Here is a 12,587-nt window from a genome sequence, read left to right as displayed (position 1 = left end):
TTACCATGGCTTGAAGGGAACCCTAGGGGCATGTGGGTTAAGTTTGGGTAGAATGGAAACCAATGGTATGGTGTAAGTTGATCCCATTGGAATAGTGATATGAAATACAAGGCTTGCGCTCCAAGTGTTGGGTACTTATTGGGCCTTATGAACAAGCCTTTGTTGTGCGTCTAGAAGTGGACTTATCCACGGGCCTCATGTTCAGATTTATTGGTCCTTTTCTTGGCCTCAATAGCCCACTTGGTTGGGCCCTAACTTTGAGACTTTTCTAAATTGGGCGATTAGCCTTGGATCTGAATAAGTTGCGCCCAATAGTCTTATGTCTTCTAAGTTGGGCCTAATGTCTTGTGTCCATCAAGTTGGGCCTAAAATATTTTGTGTCTATCCTTAGCTCATCTCATCTTAGTAAACTAGGGCCCTTATTAAACCACTCTTAAGCCTTCTCCAAATCCATCTAATATTTTAACTAAGTCACTTAGCCCACCAATGTGACAAGTCTCCACTACACCATGTGTTATTTTTCCATTGGCCTCTTGGCACATTTCCTCAAATTTAATAAAGCACTAAAATTTTCTAATAATTCTAACTAAGCCAAATGAGTAAGCTCTTTTGTCAACTCAAGCTCCAAAATTTCCTTTCTTCTCAAGTATCACAACCTCTACTTAGCTAGATTCATAGCTACTAGGGTTAAGGCCTAAAGTGTTTTTAAGTGAGGTGTTACAGGGGGAGCCCGATGTGCAAGGCGGATCACGGCAGGGTGACGTTGGAGGCTAGGGTTCTTCAAACCAGAAGGCCAAGCTTTCTGAGATAGGAAAAGATAGTGAGTGGGATGGTGCTCTGGCATGAGTTGGGTGAGCATATCCATGGTGGTGTATCAGAGTGCGGTGGATTGCAGTGGAGCCCAAAGAGAGAAACAAAGAATAAGAGAGAGAAGAGAGATCTGAGGGAGGAAAGTGGTGTTGAGAGAGATCTTATCGGTGGTCTTGGTCGGATGCACTGTTGAACAATCGACGGCGGCAGCACTCCATAGAGAGAAAACAGAAGAGGGAGTGCATGAGAGAGAGAGAGAGAGAAGGAAAGCCAGAGAATGGAAACCAGAAAAGTTGAGATCGAAGACTCTCTTGCTGGGTCTTGAGGTTGGAGGACGGCGGTGGCAAAATCTAGAAGTAAGAGGAGTAGAGGTTGAGAGATAGAGAGATATCCGAGGGGAGGAAGAAATTGAGAGGGAGGTGGCAATGGGGTGATCGGAGGGGGTGGATTTTGGCCTATATATAGGCCGAACCACCCTTCACGGTGACGGGGTGGCAATCAAATGGTGGCAGAGGCGGTGAGCAACTTCGACATGTGGGATTCGCAAGAGTAGTAAAGGGAAAAGGGCTACAAGGGGGGTTGCGGCACTGGAGAAGAAAGGGAGGAGGAGAGAAAGAGACGAGAAAAAAAGGACACCGTACGAGGTAAAGGGGCTAGGCTTTAATTCTAGGTTTTTGGCTTCTACACTAGCCAGGCCGACAATAACAAACAAAAAAAAAAAAAAACTGCGCTTGGGTTTTTAGGCCTGGGCTTCACAAAACTAGGCCAGCTAGCTGGAGTGGAACAATCAATATTTATAAGAAAGTTGTATTTTGTGATCAACAAGTTTTAATGTGCTCTGTCACTTATAGTGTTAATGAGATAACCTGGTATGAAGGTATAGAGATATCACTAGATAAAATAGACCAAATTATATATATAAAGTCCCTCCCACAAGGCAAGAAAGATAAAGCATTAAAACCACTTTGGGAAAAAACATCCGTAAAAGAGTGCTCAGACTTTGCAAGGAAATGTAAAAAGAATAAAGAAATCCTCATTAATTTTCCATTAATCTCATCTATCTTACACACACACACATGTATGTGTATGCATATGTGTGAATACACACACATATAGATATAAATTCTAAATGTCATATACATACATACGTATAGTGGTTAAATTATGATCGACAATGGCCGCATGCCAGTATCCTTACTGAGTGATTCTAGAACATGAATTGCAAGCACTGGCTCTAAGCTATATGCAGATTAATTCACCTACATGGCATATCAAAAAGCCACCTTTGTACATTTTCCTCCCTTTCCTGTGTGATCTTCTGATCTCTAATATTTTGCTTTGGTAACAAGTTGTGTGGTTGTTTGAACTTTTATACTTAATAGTATTAGCTCCTAGCAAGATCTATCATTTCAAGTGAATACAACTGATCTAATCTTGGAGACAAAACAAAGCAAGATCTATCGTTTCAAATGAATACAATGATCTAATCTTGGAGACAAAATAAAATGAGTTAACTCTATTAGCTCCTAGCAAGATCTATCATTCATGGGTGTGATGATTAGTAACCTTAACTCAAGTTAAAAGCCTTGCCATGGTTGGAAGGAAACCCTAGGGGCGTGTGGGTTGAGTTTGGATAGAATGGAAACCAACGGTATGGTGTAATGGGTCCCATTCGGAAGAGTGATATACAAGGCGTGGGCTTCAAGTGTTGGGTTCTTATTGGTCCTTATGTCTTTTAAGTTGGGCCTAATTTCTTGTGTCCATCAAGTTGCGTCTAAAGTCTTTGTGTCTATCCTTAACCTACCTCATCTTAGTAAATTAGGGCCCTTATTAAACCTCTTGGGCCTTCTCCAAATCTATCTAATATTTTAACTAAGTCACTTAGCCCACCAAGGTGGCAAGTCTCCGCTATGCCATGTGTCATTCTTCCATTGACCTCTTGGCACCTTTTCACAAATTTAATAAAGCACTAAAATTTTCTAATAAGTCTAGCTAAACTAAAGGTGTAAGCTCTTTTGCCAACTCAAGCTCCAAATTTCCTTTCTTCTCAAGTATCACAACCTCTAGTTAGCTAGGGTCATACCTACTAGGGTTAAGGCCTAATGTGTTTTTTTAAGTGGGGTGGTAAGGGGAGCCCACTATGGAAGGCAGAGCACTGCATGGTGCAGTGGCGGCTAGGGTTTTTCAAACCCAGAGGTCCAAGCTTTCTGAGATAGGACAAAAGAGTGAGGGGGCTAGTGCTCGAGCGTGAGTTGGGTGTGCATATCCACAGTGGTGTGTCAGAGTGCAGCGGATTGCGGTGGAGCCCTAAGAGAGAAATAGAGAACAAGAAAGAGAGAATCCGAGAGAGAGAAGAGAGATCTAAGGGAGGAAAGTGGTGCCGAGAGAGGGAGGAAATAGGTGAATCTTACTGATGGTCTTGGTCGAATGCATTGTTGGACGGCCGATGGTGGCAACACACCATAGAGAGAAAACAGAAGTGGGAGTGGGTGAGAGAGAGAGAGAGAGATAGATAGAGAGAGAGGGAAAGCCAGAGAAAGGAAACTAGAGAAGGAGAGATCGAAGGCTCACCTGCTCGGTCTCGAGGCCGGAGGGTGACGGCGGTGAAATCCCTAAGTAAGAGGAGCAAAGGTTGAGAAATAAATAGATCTACGAAAAGACGAAGAAATTTAGAGGGAGGTGGAGCCACTGGAGGTGGCAATGGGGTGATTGGAGGGGGTGGATTTCAGCCTATATATAGGCCGAACCACCCTTGATAGTGTCGAGGCTTGGTTTCAAATGGTGGTGGGTTGTGACGCCCCAACCCCCACTTGGGATTTGACGGTGATTGAATGCATCGGGACATGTAACAAAAGGCTACATACCCCTTGTACATGACAGTTAAGATGCAATGCACCTAGCATTCTAGCAATATGCAATAAAAATCGCAGCCAAAAAATTCTTTTCTATCTACTTAAGCACAATGGCAAAATAAATAAGACACATGATACCAATGAGTGCAAATATCCCAAAAGCTTTTATATAAGCATAAGCACTTCAAAAAGAGTTATGTTCCCCAAAAGACTTCCAAAATACGTAGAGTGTTATAAAGCTTTTACCAAAACACAGGACCCTTCAAACTATTGTCTAAACAACAAAAGATTTCTATCTTAAGTCTTCAAGGCTTTTCAGGCTTCATCCTCTTTTCTAAGAACCGGTTCTTGGCACAGTTCCTAAGTCGCTTTAACTCATCAATGAGTTTGAGTTCTTCAGTAATCTTCTGGTCTATATCTCCAGTTGTTCCTAGATAGGGCCTAGAAGAGCTCACTTCCATCTTAGGCACTATCCTATCCAGAGGGAGTGTCGATCTCTTCCGCTTCGTCGTCGGGGTTTCCTACACCTGTTACGACTTCTACCATTTCGAGTGAGAAATCGTAGTGGAAACTACCACAGTAAGATTTTGAGAAATCTTAACAAGTAAGCAGTCAACATACCACAGATATCACAAGCATATAAAAGCAAACCATAAATGAATGCATGACATGTACTTTGACGTAAAACCTTGACATATGCAACATAAACTTTCACATAAAACAACTTTTTCATCTTTTAAACTCTTAGCACATGTTTATATCATTTGAGCTCAAGTTCTTGTTCATATCACAACATATCACGCCATTTCCTTATCATTTCATAACATGTCATATTGAGATCCCGTCTCATCATTTCATGTCATAACATAGCATATCATGGCATAACATATCATGTCATATCGTATCATGACATATCATAACATATCATGTTATAGAGCTCAAATGCCTTGTTCGTATCATGTAATTCAAATGATTGGATACCTCACGATTCCCCTATGCACTGTGTGTTCTCTGCTAGTTACCGCATCAACCATCGATCCACTTGATCGAGGTGATTACTTCATATTATAATCATATTCTTTTATGGCAATTCACTTATTTTGCCTTCAGCGTATTGCACTCACTAGTTTTAGGTGCACCTTGCTCCGGTATCCTTCCATAGGAACCATTCAAGGCTTGTTGAATGTACTTTGTCGACCTAAGGGTCTCCACTCGAATTTAAACACTCTAGAGTGGACAGGGAGTTCTACTAGGACATTTTCCCGTCCTAGCATTTGGGGTCGTGATAAAAGGTCATGATAAAATATACGTTCACTCATTCTTTTGAAAGCATAGACCCAAATGCATGAGACATGGATATATGATGAAGCACTTATCATATTCATGCAACATGTAAAAGCTGAACCATATTGTCCAAACAACAACATGCATCGCACAACATGGCTTGAAAATATTAGAACATGCGATTAATGGCAAACACATGTAAACATATTCAATTCATACTCGGTAACATCAAAACAGATTTTTAAAACTCTAATATGGTCTTGGCCGATTCATCCAAACCTTTTGAAACATGGATTCTCATCATCACAACTCATAAACTCATGCTTCCACACAATCTTATGTCAAAACAAACATGCTTAGCACATATACCATGTAAACCGAAACCCTTATATGGCATACTCTAAATCTTCTTCAACCAAAGCATTGCAAAACATGGCATTTCATTACCCTAAACAAAGCCGAATACATATGCATCAAGATAATAAGATTCAGACAACGAAATATAAACAAAAGTTTACACAATATTCATAAACCGAGTATATTCATACAATAAGATGGCAAGTTCAAGCAATAAAATACAGGGAAGAGTTTACACAATATATACAAGTATTATCAAGAGAGTAAGTTGGAAGTTTACTACTTGCAAAGTCTAATGTCCAAGTAAAATAAGAAAATCTCAAAAAATGTAGTAACAAGGTCATGATAATCCATTCTTTCAAAACCCTAAGTTGTACATGAGTGAGTAAGTGAGTGCTCTAGGTTATTCTTTAAAACAAGAGAAACCCTAATCATCAAGGCTCTCTCATAGGTCCAAAACTTCTAAAGAATAAAACCCTAGTTCTTTCTCTCTCTCTTTTTTTTTCCAAAAAAACTTGTGTAGGTCGTGGAAGATCACTCTTGAAAGAAATCCCTAAGCATTCCAAATATGGTGAGTGTATACTCATGTGGAAGATCACCTCAAAACCGAAAGTATTCTCCTTCCCACAGTTATGTGTGTGTGTTTGTACTTGTGCATGAAGAACACATGGGAAAAACAGAAGCAATCCCCTCTCTCTTGGCCGTGTGTGAGAAACAAGAAAAGAGATGGTTGATTCTTCCTTACATAGTGGCTTCCCTTGAAAAAAGATGATACTAATCTTTGCAAACACTTAGAACAATACTTGAGTGGATAAAGGGTGGCATGAATGGTGTTTGGGTAAGAAGAAAATGGTAGAAAATAAGGAGAAAGTGGGTGACCGAAATTCTCTATGCTTGTCTTCAAAAGTCCAAAAAGACTCTTGGTCTTTTGGTTCCATCTTCTTATAGGCGTGTTCTCCCTCTTCTAGAAACCGAAACTTGGTGCATAAATGCCAAATGGCATCCCCACCATGTGCCTTTTCCCTTTCCCTCATCATGAGATTGTGTTGGGAACACAATAAAACTTTTTGGACAAGTGGCGCCTCCCTCTCAAAATCAAAACTCCACTTCCCCCCATTTACCCTTCATTTTGCGTCTTGGTTCTTTGAATCTTGTGGCAAAATGGTCTTTCTTCTAACTAAGATCTCCCTCAATCCTCTACAAGTGTGCATGTGTGCCATGTGGCGTGTGAGGAGTGTGTGAGTGTGTGGTGGCCGAAAAGCTCATCTTTTCCCAAGAAGATCTTCCTTCTACCAATGTCTTGGATATTATGTGATTGGTCATTGTGGGTGGCAAAATGCACAAATCCCCTTTGCCCTTGCCGTCCACCTCAAGTGTGCCCTTCACAAGATTCTCCTAGAATCCTCTTAGGTGTGTAGGTCCTTCTCTTCCTAAGCAAGATTTTGCCTTTTCCCAAGACAAAACTCTCCACCTTTCATTTGCTTGCATGAGACTTGGCCAACTCTTCTAGAAACCGAATTCCTCCCTTGCTTCTTCGACTTTTCTTCTAGAAATCCAATGCATGCTTGCCTTTTCCCAAAGTTCCAAATGAGAAGTGTTTTTCCTGAAATGACCAAAAACTCCTTTCTTGAAGCCGAGTGGCTCCATCTCCTCGCCTAGAGGGTGAACTCTGAGCCATCTAAAACCAAAGTCCTTAATGGGCTGAATTCCTATGGACCTTTTCTTCTATTTTTCTCTTGTGGAATTTTTAAACAACTCCAAGATCCAATCCAACAAAATAGGAAGTGGCCAAAAGAATTCTTCCAACACTTAGCTAATAACCCAAATAAATAAATAATATCCACAAGAACTACGAATAAAAACTTAACAAGAATCTGAGGTGTCACATGGGTGGCAATAAAAATAGTGGCAAAGGTGGTGAGCAACGTCGACGAGTGGGACTCGCGGGAGTAGTAAAGGAAGAGTGGGCCACGGGGTGGGTAGGGTTGCAGCACGGGAGAAGAAATAGAGGACAATAGAAAGAGAGAGGAGAAAAAAAGTTTTATCCCCTTAGCACCAAAACAACACCATACGGGGTAAAGGGTCTGGGCCTTAATTCAAGGTTTTGGCTCCTACACGGGCCAAGCCAACAATAACAAAAAGAATTGGGCTTCACAAAACTTGGCTAACTAGCTGGAGTGGAACAATCAATATATATATATATATAAGAAAGTAGTATTTTGTGATGAACAAGTTTTAATGTGCTCTCTCACTTATAGAGTGTCAATGAGATAACCTTGTACGTACGAAGGTATAGAGATATCACAAGATAAAATAGACCAAATTAAATATATAAAGTCCCACTCACAAGGTAAGAAAGATAAAGCATTAAAACCACTTTGGGAAAACACCTCCTTAAAAGAGTGCTTAGACTTTGCAAAAAAAATGTAAAAAGAACAAAAATTCCCCCATTAGTTTTCCATGAATCTCATCTATCTCACACACACATCACACACACATACATGTATGTGTACACATATGTGTGAGTACACACACATATAGATATAAATTCTAAATGACATATACATACGTACGTAGTTAAATTATGATCTATAACGGTCGGACACCGGTATCCTCGCTGAGTGATTCTAGCACATGAATTGCAAGCACTGGCTCTAAGCTATATACAGATTAATTCACCTACATGGCATATCAAAATGCTACCTTTGTACGTTTTCCTCCCTTTCCCGTGTGATCTTCTTATCTCTGATCTTTTGCTTTGGTAACAAGTTGTGTGGTTGTTTAAACTTTTATACTTAATAGTATTAGCTCCTAGCAAGATATATCATTTTAAATGAATACAACTGATCTAATCTTAGAGATAAAACAAAATGAGTTAATTCTATTAAGGGGTTCGGAACTAAAATTCAAATTCTAAGCAACTTAGAACACATGAGTACCCCTCATGGTATCCCGAAGTAGCACTACTAGGAAAAATACAGGTTAGTAATTAAATAAACTAGACAATGATAAACAGAATTTCCTAATAAAACCCAACCTCATGTGATGCAATATTCACAAAGCATCATCCAGAGGTGTGACAACAATTCAAGTAAAGGTTCAACTACTCTTCCAAATAATCATCTTTGGCCTTTACCTTCTGAGTCGAGCAAGCTAGGTTTTACATGGATTTGTACTGGTTTATATTGAATGATATATTAACCTCATAAACTGATTTTAATGTTGCTGCCATGATTTGAAATGTATATTTTTGCCGAAAGCGTTTGTGCAAACATTTGCAAATTTGATTTTGCATTATTCACTATGTTTCTTTGAAAATTATATATATCATGATGATCATATCCTCAAGCGACTTTAGTTGTGCTTTCGAACTCCTAATGGCATGCATGTGACATGACCCTGGTTGTAGAAGCACGATATCACACACACACATATATAGCTTAATTAGTCACGAGGAGCAGAATATAAAGACATATACATGAATATATATATATATATATATAGATCTTCTGATTGGCCGGACAAATATAGTAGTGCAACCATATTGACTTCAAGAGGAACAAACTGTTAAGGAATAATTTCATATTACCTGTGGACAAGATCTTGGACATGTTTATAAGGAATGAACAATTCTCTCTTATTGAACCGGTTTTATGAGATGAGTTAGGCCCATGAATCTCTTCACAAACATATATATTTTACCATAATTTCCATCATCCTATACAGAATTAAAAACATATATTGACAATTACTTGTGTTTACGTGATGATTTATTTGAATGTTGAACTATCTGTTTTGCTCACACAGTAGAATATTATATATATATATATATGTCCATTTGCATAGGAGTACTTCCTTTTCATATTTTTAAATTGAGTTAACATATATATTACAAAGTTCACATTTTGTTGAGGTTGCTGTCATTTTTCATGTTGGATAAAAGAAAAGGATATGTACTTTAATTTGCTGAAATGGTTCGATCGACCGAACACCCGAGACTAAGTACTTGTACTCCTATATATTGAAGTGACTCATTAAAATGATCTTATTGACATTTTACAGATAGAATATGGAGGATCGATCCTTTCTGGCTAAGCTTTGTCAGAAAGTAATTCTACGCTGGACTATGCAAGTGGTCCGAGTTTATTATTATGTTGGACATATTTATCTTTAAGGATGTGTTTTAATTATAAGCTAGTTTGCATTATATATATATATATATATATATATATCTTGTTTTTTATTTGTTTAAGGTTGTAATTAATTAAAAGTGAATAAACAGTTATTTATTTCTTCGGAGAAGTGATATTATTGCTTTTCTATATTGATGGTTATTTGTACGTTGAAGTGAGTATATAACGCGCGAGATCATCCATATATATATACTAAATATTGCTGCAGCATGTCGTGTGTTGTGATCAAAATTCTGATCATTTGTTGGTTTTGGAAATGGAGCTGCTAGGTCATGACCTTCTCTTTACCATATTGTCCGTTTAGGGTTTGGGACATGATCATAAATAGTGTACCATGATTATAATATAATACCAGATTAATTAAAATGAACAGCTAATAAGCTAGCTAGCATGCATATATATATATATATATATAAATGTATATTTGAAGGAATAAAATGATATATATATATATATATATGTTAATAAATGCTTAAAGTACGTACTGATCATACATACGTATAATTGCTCACATAACGGCCAATTAAAGTTATGATCAACCTAGCTAGCCCCAAATTAAACATTGTTGCCAACCACATGACATGCTAAATATTAGCTCGAATCCTCCCCGGCCGGTCGACCAGCCCGGGATGAATACCGTGGGTCCTGCTCGCTTTGGTACTTCTGCTTCTGTGTGGTGACGAAGAAGCTGCACTAGGAGCTAGCTCGCCAATTTATATACATGCTTTTAATTTTGATGTGATACATTACTACAAAATGATAAGACAGTACTTACAGCGACTGATCTCGATCAATGAATTAAACATTGGATTATATATACACTTTACATATAGCTCATGAAACCCTCCAAACTAACACGTACATTACATCTTCGAACTACTTAAGCTTATTATATATTAATATGCACCTTTTGTTAAAATCCAACCGTCGATATTGTAAACTGAATTAAACTGAGTTAAACTTCTTGAGCATGCATTCGGGTCGACAATGTAATAATTAGAGTGCGTAGTAATTAATTAATCATGTTTAATTTTTGTGTTTGTATATATCGTCAAATTAGTTATTGCTTTGCTAGATCTGCCAAAATCATTGAGCATGCAGTACTTGGCAATTCAAACTGATCAGAAGAGTAGAGCATTCAAGATCATAATCCCAGTTCCATGACAGAGATATTATTTATTGTTGCAAATGGTTAGGCATCATCTTGCAATCAGCATCATATGATATATAACTGAGAGATGGGGTAAAAATGAAAGCAAATTAAGTGAACTTAACTAGTGTTTTGACCCAAAGCGCAAATAATGCAATATGTTGGGTGACAAGGACAACTTCTGCAGTATGGCAGCAGCCATGAAAGGAGGAATATCTCTTAGTGGATTATTAGCTCCTTAATCAAATTTATGGCCTAAACTTATTTTCACCAAAAATTTACAGACTTCAGTCTCTACCTTTGATCATTTTAAAATCGTGATTAGTGAAAGGAAGATTATGAGAATATATAGGCATTAATCTGCAGAGAAACATGAGTTGCCGTTATTGGGGGAGTTAATTCATAAGAGATCGTCGAGAAGCCAATTAGCTTCTTGAAGGCTGGGGGGGAGGGGCGGCTGAAACGATACACGCCCATGTAAAGTTTTCGCTGGATGTGTTGGTGAAATATTGAGGAAATACATTAATGAGGCAAGCCCCCGAAGTTCAGGTTTGTGCTACGTATACGTCATGCGTAGATGGTTTTAAGACAACATCGATCATTTAAATTAACAAAATATATACTTGGGTCGAATTGCAATCAACCGTTTTAGACAAAACTAAAATAGAGGCGACCATATATATTTTAACCAATCAATGAAATTATGTCCACAATCAAAGGGAGCCGGGAGCCCCTATTCTTGAGAATGCAACGGTGGAGGTGATCAACTTTCTTGAGAAAGAGAAATAGTAGTGTTAAAGCCTATTTTATAAGAATAAGTTGGAAAGGGAGAAGAAGTCATTCCCGATCATGGTGATGATTCGGGCCTTGGTCGGTGTTATCTGGAGCCCATGGCAATACGATGTTTGTTATACGTACATCCATTTCAATAAATAGAAAATAAATACAACAAATATAAATGGAAAATGAGACATACAGATTTACGTGATTCGACACAAGGCCTACGTCACCAGATCATTTAGAGGGCAAATCCACTATAAATAGTGTATTTTACATTCTCTCATAGTTCGCTATACAAATAGGTCGATGACCCCTGCTACCTGGAGAAAATAAAACTAGAGCTTCCCTTTTATTGGTCTTTGCCAGTAGTTGGTGAAGAGTTTGGCTTTATGTCACTTCATTGTCCTATCTCACATACCTAGTCCCATTTCCCTCTCTTTTTCCCCTTTTTCCCATCACTTCCTTTTTTTCCCCCTAACACATTTTTCTTTACTCAGCTTTTGTCTCCTTATTTCCTTCTCTCTCTCTCTCTCTCTCTTCTTTATAAAGATGGAACCCCACATTTGGGTTGGGCTTGGTGACCTTGGGCTAGTGATATTTTACCCCTTCTAGTTACCTCGCAATTCTTAAGGTCGTTGTGCTTAACATGAGATCCTTGAGAATCTTCAAATTGAACTTCTTGTCTAAAAATATAATTTCAAAAATTGTTCCTTGGTCTTCTGCTTACCGAAATGATGATGATGCCTGAGCGCGAGGCTCGGCTTGCAGAGTTAGGCAGGAGATGACTCAACCGCACTGGGTGCAAGTGTGAAGCTCGACCTATAGAGCTAGGCAGAAGATGACTCGACTGTGCTAGGTGTGAGCGTGGAGTGCGGCTTGTAGAGTTAAGGGGAGATGACTTGACTAGGCTCAATGCGAACGTTTGCCCGAAAGTAAAGAGCGTGTATTCTTGCAAGCGTTCAATGGATTTTTGCCCTATGTCTTGCGTTGTTGTTTGATGTTTCCATTTTGGAGTTGATGTTAGAGTTTGATGTTCGGGCGAAAAATTGACGTTGATCATGCTGCTACGACTAGAGACATAGCTCAATCGTGCTACTGCGACGGGAGATAAATATCCACCATGCTGCTACGACAGAAGATAGAGCTCGATTGCACTACTAT

Source organism: Juglans microcarpa x Juglans regia, chromosome 2D, assembly GCF_004785595.1.
Source record: "Juglans microcarpa x Juglans regia isolate MS1-56 chromosome 2D, Jm3101_v1.0, whole genome shotgun sequence".
Taxonomy (NCBI): Eukaryota; Viridiplantae; Streptophyta; class Magnoliopsida; order Fagales; family Juglandaceae; genus Juglans; species Juglans microcarpa x Juglans regia.
This window is presented reverse-complemented; position numbering follows the sequence as displayed.